Source organism: Canis lupus, chromosome 4 (genome assembly GCF_048164855.1).
Source record: "Canis lupus baileyi chromosome 4, mCanLup2.hap1, whole genome shotgun sequence".
NCBI lineage: Eukaryota > Metazoa > Chordata > Mammalia > Carnivora > Canidae > Canis > Canis lupus.
Genome location: NC_132841.1, coordinates 22,766,308 through 22,779,554, shown reverse-complemented (window position 1 = coordinate 22,779,554; position 13,247 = coordinate 22,766,308). Strand labels below are relative to the sequence as shown.

At 57.3% G+C, this 13,247-nt stretch overlaps 1 protein-coding gene and 1 long non-coding RNA gene across 3 annotated transcripts in view; one reads left to right on the top strand and one right to left on the bottom strand.

Moving 5' to 3' along the window:
- The window catches only part of UNC5B (unc-5 netrin receptor B), a 78,259-nt gene that overhangs the window by 19,362 nt on the left and 45,650 nt on the right, over nt 1–13,247 (bottom strand). The window lies entirely within an intron of this gene.
- Nucleotides 6,978–9,487, top strand: LOC140631516 (uncharacterized). The gene is made up of 3 exons (XR_012029059.1): nt 6,978–7,308; nt 8,027–8,205; nt 8,436–9,487. It is a non-coding gene; the product is annotated as an uncharacterized lncRNA (long non-coding RNA).

The following is a 13,247-nucleotide window of genomic DNA, read 5'->3' as shown; positions in this document are numbered from 1 at the left end:
CCCTCACTGCCAGCTGTGGCCTGTCACTGTTCCAGCACTCCAGTCCCTCAAGTGGGGTGGGGTCCCAGGATCCCAGGAGGCCACGATGGGACACGGTCGGCCCTAGGGAGCTCCCGATGTACAAAGGGGGCAAGGGGACACTCCGTTCTCCAAGAGCAGAATGAACAAAGTGTGCCTGGCATGCCAAGCTGTGCCATCCCTTTGGGGACCCCGGAGCTCCTGCTAAGGGTGGGGGTGGGGGGCTGCAGGGGCTCTGAGAGCATGCACAGGCTGTCGCTGGCTCTGGATGCTGGGTCGCGGGTAGGCTGCCTGTGTGCGACCTGCAGGAGCGAAGGGGAAGCCAGCCAGAAGGTGTCAATCCAGCTCCATCTAGCACATTCTGTGTGGTCCTAGGACAGCCCTTTAACTCCGAGCTTGTTACTTTTTCTCTGAAGGTGGCAGGGAGGTAAACACCCTCCCCCAGGCTGTTTTGAGGACCACATGAGCTAGACAAGCAAGGGTGCCCAGGAGGGGCCTAGCACATAGCAGGTGCAAGTTGTGGCATGAAAATGGCAACAAACACTTGCCTCACATTAGGTGCTCTGTTTTTAGTACTTTACACAGCTAACTTACCTAACTCTTGGAACAGCCCTATAAGGTATTTATGCAAGTCTTCAGTTTACATGGGGGAAAACTGAGGCTCAGAGAGGCTAAAAAACTTGTTCTAGGGCACAGAGCTAGCAAGAGACAGAGCCAAGGTCTGAACCCAATAAACAGATTCCAGCGTCTGGGATGCCACCCAGGACCCCACACTGCATGTCACTGGAGTAGCTCCATAACATGGTGAGTGTCCCTGCATCTGAGAATCCTAATAGATCCTGACACCAGCCAGGACCCTACAACTCTAAGAGCTGTTTCACCGAGGCTTGTGGGCAGCTACACTGGGAATAGCACTGAGGATTCCAGAGCTTCTCCACACCCACATCCTTCAGCCAGGCAGGGAGACACCTTCTTTGGAGGTTAGAAGACTGGCCACCCTGAGGGTCTGAGAGCTTGGGCAGCTGATGGCAAGATGAAACAGCGCCCGGGGAACTGGGCACTGGGTCTCCCAGTGGCATGTGGGCAACAGAGCACCGGCAAGGCTCCGTGCCCACCCCGCACTGCCAGCACCCTGCTTCAGTCTCAGGCCTGGGGAGACTGCAGCCCTTACTGACCTCAGGCACCTCATCTGTGAAATGAGGGGGAACCAGGCCTCCCCCTGGGGGGGTAGCAGCCCCAGAGAAGGTGTGTGGGAGCCTGTGGGTCCAGGTGCCTTCTACCTCTACCTTCTAACGTGCAGCCCCCAGGTGATGGCTGCCCTGGCTCTCTGCGGCACTGCAGGCTGTATTTATGACTTTGTTTTATAACCCTAATGCGGCTCATTTATAAAGCAGGCGCAGACGCGGCTGAGCAAAGTAAACATTAGACATCCATTAGTGCAGTAGGCCCGGGTCTGGCGGCCCCCGGCCCTGCCCTCCCTGCCCCAGCCCTCCTCTCCACCCTGGCATGAAGCTTCCTCTCTGGCCTTGGCAGGACTGCGGCCGGGCATCCTCACGGGTGCCTCTCTAGCACAGCAGTGCAGGGGGGGTGGCTCTTGATGTAGCCACTGTCCCTTTGCAGCGTCCCCACCCCCCAAGGCAGGCATGCTGGATTCAGATGCTGCTGGGAGCCAAGAAGGATCAGGTCTGACCTGAGACTCCCTCCGCAGGCGGGCCACGGGCAGACTAGATGCTTGCCAGGCGTGGAGTAGGTGCTCAGTGAATGCAAATTAAATAAAAGTGGGGCGGGGCAGTCCTGGTGAACAGCTAGGCTGGACACCTCTCCTCCTCCTTGGCCCTGCCTTGGGCCCTCGTGGCCCAGGGAGACTCCACAGGCGTCCCGGCTGAGGGTGGCCTGAGCCTGTCCTGCAGGGGCCAGCCTGGAGGAAGAAGAGTGATGGAGTTTCAGGGTCCCCGGGGCCTTCCTCTGCCTCATGCTTTCCTACGAACTCACTGGGTCCCGCAACAACCCACACAGAGCTTCCAAAATGTCCTTGGTCTTTAGTGTCTTGGTTAATTTTTACCCCAAGGCCAAGAGAAGTTCCTAGTGGTTCTGTTTATTAGTTAGATCCAAACAGCTTGTGTGCCTGTGTCTGTGTGCGCGCTAACAACCTGGTAGCCATCTGAAAAAACAACACCCATAAGTTGAAAGAAAAAATAAGATTTGTATTCCACTCCTAAACAGCCACAGCGACTAGCGATGGGAATGTGCTTGCCGCTTGCACACGGCACAACTTCTCAGGTCTTGCAATCAGACTGGACCCCCGCCCCTGCCACCCATCGTCTGTCTGAGTCCTTCCAAATGCTCACCTCCCACCTTTGCAGAGAGAGGACGGCGTGTGAAGGGAAAAAGCAGGGTATCATGTGATATTTTTCGATTTTGAAATCGAAAGCTATCCTGAGCTAACAGCTGTGGTGGTGTCTGGCAGCTGTTCAGGACGGCTGTCTTTCCTCCAGATGAATTAACTTCCCACAGCACCCCTGGGAACGTGTGCAGCACCCTGGGGTGCTTTGGCACACCGTTTGGGAACCACAGCCCTATGCGGTAGGTATTCTCATTATGCTCCTCTTACAGATGAGGAAATGGAGCCCAAGAGAGATGAAGTAACCGGCACGGGGCTATGCAGCTAGGAAGCGAATCTGGGCGGTCGGATACCTAAACCTGACTTCTGAATTGGAATTGGCATTGACTTCCACTATGTGGCAGGCATTTCAAGTATTTTGCCCCATTTACTTCCCACAACCCCCAAGGTGAGGATTATCTTCCCATTTTCCAGATGAAGACATGGGGCTCCTAGGGACTTGCCCCATAGCAAGGTCACCTGGTCAATGGGAGGCAGGCCATATCTCTCCGTCACCTGTCACCCTGGCTTCGCTACATCTTTCCCCTCAGTGCCATCCTTACAGAGGAGACTCAAACACCTGAGAGGCGCCCCCGGGGGAGGAGAGCTTGCCTCGGCCAGGCCAGGTCCGGGTCTGGATCTGGATTTCCTGCCGGTGGGAAAAGGTCCCACGTGAAGTGTGTTTTTCTAATAGGAGTCCTCATTTAAAATGCAAGCTGCCTCTAAAGCCACATGCACGAATGGCCCAGCTATCCCAGCATGAGGGAAGGAGGACGCATCCTGGGCCAGGTGGAGCCACAGACGGTCAAACCCTGGAAAAGCCCAGGAGCTCTGGGTTTGCAGCCCAGCCGGGGACTGGCGCTGCTGCTGGCCTTCCTCTCAAGCCTTACTCTGGTTCCTTCACCCTGAGACTGGAAGGTGCCGTAAGCGGAACCTGTCGGCCTATGACGGTGTCCTACTGGGTCCATCTTTAACTCCAGAAGTGAGTGTCCTGCACGTGTGGTCACCTTTTTTGCCACTGTTATTCCTAGCTCAAAGGCCCCGCACAGACTGTGGTCCTGAGGCACAGTATGGGGGGAACCCAGAGAGGGAGGAGGGGGGAGGCACTATTTGCAGCTGGGCTCTCCCAACCAGGCCCAGGCCCTCCCACCCCAGGCCTCAGATCAAGAGGACCACCAGCGCCTCCAGGTGGGACCCCTGTGGGTGCCATTCAAACCCTCACTTCCAATTTACCTACAGCTGCCAGTCTGAGGGCCCTTGTCAGCTGGTCTCACGTGGACGCAGATGCACAGGGAGAGAGGTTACCGTCAGGGCCGTCTTGTCCAACACCTCCTCCCCCCCCCCCCCACCACTCTATCCAACCTTGATTTACACACCTCCAGGGACAGGGAACTCACCACTGCTTTTCTGAGCCAGGTCCTCTTCTGAACGGACCTAACAGAAAAGTCCTTCTTTTCAACTGAAATGTGCTGAGCTTCCCACCATTGCCACAATTTTAACCTCTGAGGTTCACAAAAGAGTGTTTCCTCTTCCAGCGTGACAGCTTCCCAGCCCCTGGAGCGTGTAGGCGCCTTCCCTGGCCTTCTCTCCTTGCTCTCAAATATTCATGAGATGCAGCTTTGCACACCGCTGCCCGCCCCCCATGGCTTCCTCATGGACAAGCTCCATTTTGCTCCCAACCCACTTAAAATGTGGGAGAGGTGACCAGGGCGGGGGCTGGCAGGTGCATCCCGGCTCCCGGCAGCTCCAAGCTTCCTTAGCAGTTTTGGGGAGCGGGAGCACAACTCACCTTCCCTGGTGTTCCCCACATTGTTTGGGACTGAATAACCATCACCCAGTAGGGGAGCGGGAGCCTGCAGGACACAGCCAGGAGCCCGAGCCCCATCTCCACCCCACGGGAGGAGCCGTGCTAGGTTGAATGCTCCTTCTGGGGGGCTGGGCTTGTGCAGGGCCCAGCGTGGGGACACAGGTTCCCTCACTTGGCAGGGAGGAGGTCAAGGCCACAGGTTTGTTTCAGAATCGAAGCCACTAGAATAAGCAGGAGCCAGAGCCTTGGTGGTGAACAAAGTGGCCTCAGGACAGAAGTGAAGAGACTGTATTTTCCAGAGGTTCCCCCTGAGAGGAGGGGGGGCTATGGCTACAGGGTCCAGACATTTCCTGAAAGAGAGGCTATCACCAGATGCCCAGGGAAGCCAGTGGGCTTCCGCTTCCCTTACAGTGACCCTGAGAGCAACGGGTTCCAATCTCCAGTCCGCCACTGGGACTTTGGGAAGGTTGTTTCACCTCTCGGGTCATCGATGGGATGCAGAGGAGTCCCAATCGGAGAGGCCTGGAGCCCTACATTCCACCCTGAGACAGAAAGTGACTCATCAACATCACGCAGCAAATCAGGAGCCAAGCCGGGCCAGAGCGCAGTCTCGGCTTCGGGGCTCAGGCGGGGAGACAGCAGGCCAGGCCAGGGCAGCAGTGCCTCTATCCGCCCCCCGGCCTGGGGCAGAAACCCACTAGCACCCATCTCAGCGGGGGCCACCTCTGGTCTGGCCACGGGGCAGGGACCGCAGCACGAGGCTGCGGTGGTTCATAGGAGGGCCTGGGTTGGGGTCCCCCGGTGGTGACAAGGCCAGGCCTGAGAGCCCGAGGCTCAGGCTCAGCAGCGGGAGGTGGGCATCTGGAGCAGGGCCCTGCGTCTCCAGGGCGGGCTGGCCCACGCCGACGGGGCAGGGCCAGGAGGGGAGCAGAGGAGCAGGCGGGAGGTGAGGGACAGAGAAACACCCCACGCTGGGCACATTCATCATCAGCAATCACAGTCTCCAGCCCCTGGACGCGCGGGCTGATTCTCGCCAGACTTGACCTCCCACTGCATGGAAAATCTCTTCCATTCACCGCGAGGCTGATGTGCCCAGTGGGGAGTGTGGAGAGTGGGGGGGGGGGGGGAGCCCACTTATTATTATGTTTTAAAAACACATACGCCCCCCCATGGAAGGACCCCTCCCTGAACACAAAGCCCTTCTTCCATCTGGCCCTGGCTTCTGGCGGCTGTGGGGTCCAGGCCGGGGCCCCCCTTAGAGGCGGTTACAATGGCCGTTACTGATGACAAATGGGGGCTGGCGGGCTTGGGGGACGCGGAGTTACTCCTAACAAAAGAGGCCCCTTGCACAGCCCTTTTTCCCATACCCTCTGTGCCCATGACATCACTTCCTGTGCTGGCCACGGGAAGTGGCCTCACTGGGACGGCCACCTGGGGCAGGAGCTTGCATCCTGGCCGATCCTGAGAAATGTCTCCCCTGGAAGGGCTCAAGGGCAGGCAAAGGAGCTGATGGGAGGTTTGGGGTTGAGGCCCCAGGGTAGGCACAGGGTCCTGGAAGGGAGCCCGGACCCCATTTAACTGGGGTACACACGACTTACAAAGTCGGGAGGGACACTACGGTTATTGGGGCTCCCCTCAGATGCTCAGTGGAGCCTGAGGAGGCGTATTCCACACCCAAGAGTCCAGGCGCTCCCCGCACACCTCTCCTTTGGCCACTGGACCCCCTAGGCCTGGGCCTCTCCAGGGCTGATTTCTGGTGGCTCCCCTTCCGAGCCTCAGATGCCGGGGTGTCACTATGCCTGGAGGTTCAGGCCCCAAGGAGAGGGCACTCTGCTTTGCCCTCTTCTCACAGACAAGGCGCTCAAAGCCCTCTTATGCATCACACTCTAGATTATAACCTTTCACCAGCACGCAGTGTGATAACAAACATCATCAACCCAACGATCCTGCGGAGGAGGGGTTCATGTCACGGAGGAGCAGACGGAGGCTCCCAGCTACCAAGAAAGCTCTTCTTGTTAAACCACAGGCCTCCTTTGGCCCACAGTGCCCCTGAGGGATTAGCTATTTCTCTGCCCATTTTGCAGATGAGCAAATAGAGTCTCACCAGAGTTTACCAGCTCGCCGGAAGGGAAGAGGGTCTTGGTTTTGTCACCCCAGCACCTGGCCTCGCTACCTCTGAGGGCCTGACAAGTCCCAGATTGTTCTGGATGCCCCAGACAAGCAGAGATCCATCCTAGCCTGGAGGGACCTGTGCTAGCCCACTGCGGCCCCCGAGATGTCACACTCAGACACACACACTCACCCCAGCGGACACCTGCAGACCCTACCTGCGGTCACAGGCCACCAGCCTCCCCTTGGATCCCCAGAGAGCCCCGCTAGGGCTGGGACAGTGACTCTGTTCTTAGGGCTGTTTATGTCAATGCTCTAAGGCAATGGCTGTGGCTCTGGCCCATGGGGGGCCCTCTATCCTATTTGGTCATCTGTCCCCCATTCAGGGATGGCATGGGGTGTGTCTGACTTGTTCCAGTCCTACCTAGGGAGGCCTCCCCTTCCTCCCGGGCATCCTGCCCATGCTGCTGATGGACCTGGATGCTGCTAGGCAAAGCTTCAAGGTGTGCCTCAAACCACATGACTGTCCCCCAACACTCGCTACAGTCCCCAAGCCCATGTCCTCCCACCAGGACCTCCTCTCTGTGCTCCCTACCTCCCCCTCCAATCCCCTCTCCTCACAGCTGCTGGAGCCCTCTCATGAAACAGAGAGAAATCTCCCTCTCCTGCTTGCACCCTCTGGCTGCCATTTGCACCTGTAATGAGGTCTCACCTGTCACCGAACCCTCTGACTTCAGATGCTCACCCATTGCCACTGTGCTCCAAGTGCCCCACCTCGGGCGTGGTCCTGCCCCTTGAATATGCCTCCTTTATTCCACAGGTCCTTTGCTGTTCTCTCCTGGAATGCAGGCACACCGCCGGCCAATCTCCCTGTGCTCCTGTGGCGACTCTCGGTCACTGAGACCCCAGTGCCACCTGCCCCTCCCGAGCGAGGCCCTCCCTGACCGCCCCGTGGACACCGACCCTCCTTGGCTCTCCCCCGTATCGTCTGCAGGTTGTCTTGGGGTTTTTTGTTGTTTTGCTTGTTTGTGTGTTTTCCTTGACAGTTCATCACTCTCTGGAATACCTTCTTCCTGTATTTGATTGTTTGCTGTCTGTGTCTGGACAGGTCTGCTCTCTGGAAGGCAAGCTCCTGGAGAACCTGGAAATCCTGTTTGCTTGTTTAGCTGGGCCTACTGGGGATGCAGAACTTTCTCCAACACCTGGGGTGGCAGGTGGAGGTGGGAGGAAGTGGCCAGAGGAGATGACTGTGCACAGGTTGGGCCAACCCCACCTGAGCCATGGGAGGCAGTCCCTTTGGAAACCCCAATCCTCTAGGATGCCACTAACAAATGGAACCTCAGAGACCATCTAATCCTCTAGGACGTGGAGATCAGAGAGGGTGTGGCCTGGCTTCAAAATCACACAGCACCTGAGCAGCAGATCCAGTAGAGACACTGGGCTGTAGACTCCCAGGGCAGGAGGAGGGAATTTATCTTTAAAATCCTCCTTTTCCTTCTAATGAAGGCCTTTTCTTGGCCTTGTTTTTTGGCCTTTTCTGATTACAATTTAGGAAGAAAGAAAAATGAGAATAAAAACCACCCATCACCACCCCCAGTTTACCAGAATTAACATGGGACAATGGTCCTCCTGGACTTTTTTAAATATGACACATATTTTGTGATTTACTGAGGTGCCACCATGTACAGCTGCATATTCTGTTTCCCTTGTAGGACCGTTAACTAAGGACTCTGAGACCACAAGCCAAATGTACAAGGAATTTCTCTGGTGCTCAGCACAGTCTCACACGTCACAGATGCAGGCCAGCTGGGCTGATGACCCTGGCACAGCGTCCCGGGTCGCTGGAGAGGATGCAGAGCTGGTGCGGGGAGCCACTAGGCAATGACGTCAGGTTGGCTTTGCATGTTTGGGTGCTGGGCAGAAAGATGCCCAGGGTCCTGTCCCTGTCTTCCGGGGAAGTGAACGAGCCCATGGGTACAGCCTCTGGCTCAGAGGCTGCCTGAGGGGGCAGTGGTTGTGTCCCTGTTGCCCTTCCAGAAGAGGTGTCTGCATGCCCTCCAGGGAAGTCCAGGTCAGGCCTTTCTTAGAGTGCCTGAGGTATGAATTTCCTCTCCTTCCCAGCGTCTTGCTCTGCGGATGGACAACCCCTCCTCGCCAAGGACAGACAACTGCCAACACACTGCCAAGCAGAAAATCGGCTATGATCGCTGCCTGCTGCCGTCAGCACGGTCACCACGCCCGGCCAGACCCTGCCCCAGTGTGGTTGTGGGCCACCCGGCAGGCACCAGGAGGCAGGGCGGAGCCTGGGCCGCGGGGCCCTTAGACCTGAGTCCGAGCCCTTCACTTCCAGACAGGAGCTGTGACTTGTCCAAGGGCAGACAGCCAGTCAGTGCCTGCAGCAACCCTAGCATCCTGACATCACGTTCACACAAAGGGAGTCCCAGCGGGGCCAGAGAGAAGGGGAGGGGGCAGACCCTGGCCTTTGCTGATCTGTGAAATGGGCATAGGACAAAGGAGGAGAGATGAACAGAGGTGGAGGTGGAGACACAGAGAGAGGGACAGAGCAAGAGAAAGCTGAGCACACCGGCAGTGGAGGGTGAGGGGAGCGGTGCGGGGGGCTCCTCCTGGTATGTTTTGGAGCCTGGAGTCCACGGGGGTCTGCGCTCAGGCCCCGGGAGCCAGGGGAGGTGGCTTCCATCACCATCTACACTCCTGCTCCATCTACACTCCTGCTCTGCGTCTTCCCCGAGGCCCGGACTGGGCTAAGGTTCCAGGGGCCCCAAGGGAGGCAGACGGTGTAGCCTCGGGCTCCCAGGGGTAGGGGTAAAGGGTCTCAGGTCACAGAGCGGGGCTGAAGCAAAGCTGAACTAGAGCTTGGGCATCCTGGCACCCAGCCCAGTGCTCTTGCCCTTGCCTCTCTCTGGTTGTATCGGTCGGGGAGACCCCGGCCCTGGGCTTGGGTGAACAGCTGAGTCGTCAGCGGTGAAGACGGTGGGGAGACATATGGCTCAGGACAAGGGGAGGACCCGCATGGCTGCTCAGGTGCACCTCGAGGGAGACAGGGTGCTGGGTAGGGACTCACCCCCACTCTTTCGTTCACTCATCAAACGTCCTCACCACCTATGGTAGGGCCTTGGTGAGCTGGGCCAAGCTTTGGTCACACCCATGGGAAGCTCACAGTAAAAGTTCAAGGTGAAGGATCCAACATCTTGACTCTGACTCCTACTCTGTCTGCCTCCAGCCCAGCCCCACAGGGCTGCCCCTCTGCCTGCTCACCCACTGACAGTGCAGAAACCAATCTCCAGCTGTGTCTGTAGCTCCCTCCTCCCCATTTAGGGAGCTAGCCTACCTCCTCCAGGAAGCACGCCTTGACTACTTCCACCTTGACTGCCATAGGGAGTTCTCATTCTCCAGGTCCCTATAATCCCTCATCTTTTTCTTGGGCTGAAGCACATGGAGCTCGTGAAGCAACCTTGAGTGAGCTTCCCTCTGGGCCTCAATCTTGCATTCTGGGAAATGGAGTCACTTTTACTTGCTTTGCCCCCTGCAGTCCCAGGGCTCACAATGTCAGGAGTGTGCAACTATTTTTGCCAGGTGGGCAGCCCCGTGCTCTGGCTAATTTTTAGTACTGTTTTTTTTGCAGTTAAGAAATGGTGGATGTGCCTTCCTGGGGCTGCCAGGGTCACTGGCCCACATCTTGACCAAAAGCTCTAGGGTGTTCCTCTGGGTTTGAGGTGCTGGCTAGGCGCCCCACTCCCCAGCCTCCCAGCCACTGCCCCAGCCCACTCAGTGAGGACCCACTCAGTGATGACATGGAGCTGCAAAAAAGGCTGATGCAAGCTGGAAGGAGTGAAGGAAACAGACTCGCGTGGGGCAGGTGGAGCTCCACCCCCGGCCCCCCTGGGACTCCCGGCCCTGCTCCTGCCTGCTTGTTTGTATCTGCTGATGTAACTGCTGAGCCTCCTTGGCTCAGGGCTCGGCCCACTCCCCTTGACCTCTGAGCTGGAGCCAGAGGGAGTGGGAGAGGGCAGGTGCCCAGCCCCTGGACACCCTGACAGGGCTCTTCTCCAGGGAGGGGCAGCTGACAGCAGAGGGGCAGAAAGAGCCTGAAACACAGCACGGAGAAGAGCACTTGCTCCACTGACGCTGGAGCAAGTGGAACGTAGGTCAACCCAGCTTTGCCACTGTGTCACTTCAGGGCAGTTGTCCCATGGCCCTGAGCCTGTCACATGATAGCCTCAATGTGTCAATCTTCCATGTATTTCTCCAAGGGGGTAAAGAAGTCAGAGGGAAAAGACCTATGGGAGAAGCATGGCTCTGTGGGAGGAAAACACTGGAATAGTTCCTGCATGACTAGGCCAGTTGCCTCACTGCCCTGGGGCCTGGGTTGATCTGTAAAATGGACACAGCACCGTGCCCCTAACTGTGCTCGCTTCGCAGAGAGAGCTGGGGCCAGGGGTGTGAAAGTGCAACATGACACGAAAGCATGTGGGTGGCTCCGGGGACCTGGGGACAGTTGTGGGAGGGTTCTCTCCAGGAGCCTGGAGGTGGGGCTGTGCTCTCTGCCCAGGCTGGCCCCAGGAGCCTCCTCGCGGGGAGGAAGGCATGGATGAGGAGCACAGGGTTCCCCAGAGGCCTCCAAGGAGGCGTCAAACACACACAGGTGGTGAGGACAAGAGCCAAAACACACTCCTGGCGACCGCAAGGCCACCTGCGTGCCGCTGAGGGCCCTGACCCCACGAGCCCGGGGTCTGGAGATCACCCTGTCTCCAGACTCATTGTCAAACCTGGTTTCCCTGGAGACGCCTTTGCTCTTTCCCCGAGAAAGGGGAGGAGAAAAGAGCCTCATGCAGTTTATGTGTCTCTCTGGTTAACACTGAAGGCTCCTGAAAGACGGGGAAGGAGCCCGGTGGGGAGGACGTGCCCATCTCAGCTGCCCTCGCTCGACCCCTCAGCCCCAGGAGAGTGGGGTTACCTCTGGTTCTGCTAGGTTGCTTTGGAGGGAGGGCTGCACTCCAGCTGGGATTCGGGGGCTTCCCAGGCCATGCAGATCGACCTTCTCTTTCCCATGGCCTTGAGTCACACGGGTAGCCAGTAACCACTGCTGTTTACAGACCAGCCCCCTCCCAGACCCCGCACGGAGCACTTGGTATAGAGCAACTACACCCAACCACCTTTGAGGCAAGTACTCTCATCACGATCCCCAGGTTGTAGGTAAGGAAACTGAGGTACAGAGAGGCTAGGCAACTTGCCCAAGGTCACAGAGCATGGCTGTTGGCACTCAAATCCGGATCTCCGTGACTCTAAGCCCCTATCATTCACCTCCATGCCAGGAGTCTCAAACGGCAGCATGCGCTGGAATCACCCGTGGGCCTTCGGTGGGGCTTGAGAACGTGCTTTCCTAACAAGCTCCCCGGTGCTGCCGCGGTCCACTGCTCTACGCCCTCTGGCCGCCCAACAGAAATATAAAACACTTGGCACACACAACTGTGCTTAATGGAGTCAGCTCCCTTTCTAGAATCCAGCCGGAGACCTTTCAAAAGGAACCTGAGGAATCACAGGGCAGCACGGTGCCGGCCACCTTAGCTTAAATCGGCTCCGGTGTGTGGCAGTAAGGAGAATGACAGCCGTCACCGGCACCTGTGTTCTGGCACACTCCTTACCCTCTCTGGGCCTCAGTTTCCTTATCCGTGAAATGGGAGGACTGAACACGCTTTATGCTCACATCACACAGGGAGGGCAGTGTCTGGCACCTCAAAAGGGCTTATCGAGTATAAGCTGTGTTATTGTTGTTATTATTGTCGTTGCCACTATCTACATCATCTATACTGTCTCTGCAACAACAACCCTGTGAGGTTGCTGTAATATCCACCTCCGTTGTTTACCTGATGTCGCTCAGCAAACTGGCCCAAGTCACCAAGCGGCAGCGGAGGAAGGATCTGAAGCCAGGTTTGGGAGCCCAGTGGCAGGACCTGTCCTCCACGAGCAAAGAAAGATGCCCACTTCCTCCCAAAAGGATGGAGAGTTATTTCCCTATTTATTTTTTATTTTCTCTTTTATTTTTTTTTATTTTCTGACTTATTTTTCGTATTTATTTTCTTACTTATGTTTCCTGCACTTCCTTCTAGACCCCCCCTACCCCCCAGCCCAGGGTATAAGAGTGTCACTGCTGAAGGGAGAATGTCTCCAGTAGGAAACCAGAGCTATGTCAGCCCCCCATGCTTGGTGACTTTGGCCAGCCAGACCCCTTCCCTCCCTGTCTGTCCATCTGTGTCCCCTGGTCTGCTTCTCCTTACTGGGAACCCTCCAGGCGCAGGGCTTGGCTTGGCATTGGCTGGTCCCGCCCCTGAGAGGGGGACGGTCACATACTACTCCTGAGACCCTCCTGCCCCCACATCCTCTGGGATCGCAAGTTCAAAACAATAGAAGCTTCAGGTTGCCCTTGATGTAAAAGGTTTAGTAGGCGTCTAATTTTAGCTGAGAAATACTCGGCATTTTTCCCAGCCGCCGCCGATGCCGCACTCCGTGCTGGACACACGGCCTTGGTTTTCCTCCCCAATTGTTCTCGGCTGGGGGGCTAGGGGCTGACTCCAGCTCAGGACAATTGCCTTTGTGTCTGCTTCCGGGTGGCTCTTAGTAACTCAGCAAAGAGAACGGGACAGCGTGGAGTTCTCAGCCCAGAGCTCTCAGCCCCAGCCCTCTGGCCCTCCCCCCCATCCCGGCTGCAGAGCCCTTGCTTCACAGTTTGGGGCGTCCCCAAAATGCGGTCTTTGAACAAGACTTGCTGGTCACAGCCTCTCCAAACACCCAGGGGTGAGGCCTGTGGCCAACAGGGGCCTCCCAGGGGACAGGTGAGGATGCCAAAGCCCAGAGAGGGTGTGACTGGCCTAAGGTCACACAGCACTCTGGCAGAGCTGGGCCTGGACTGTAGGC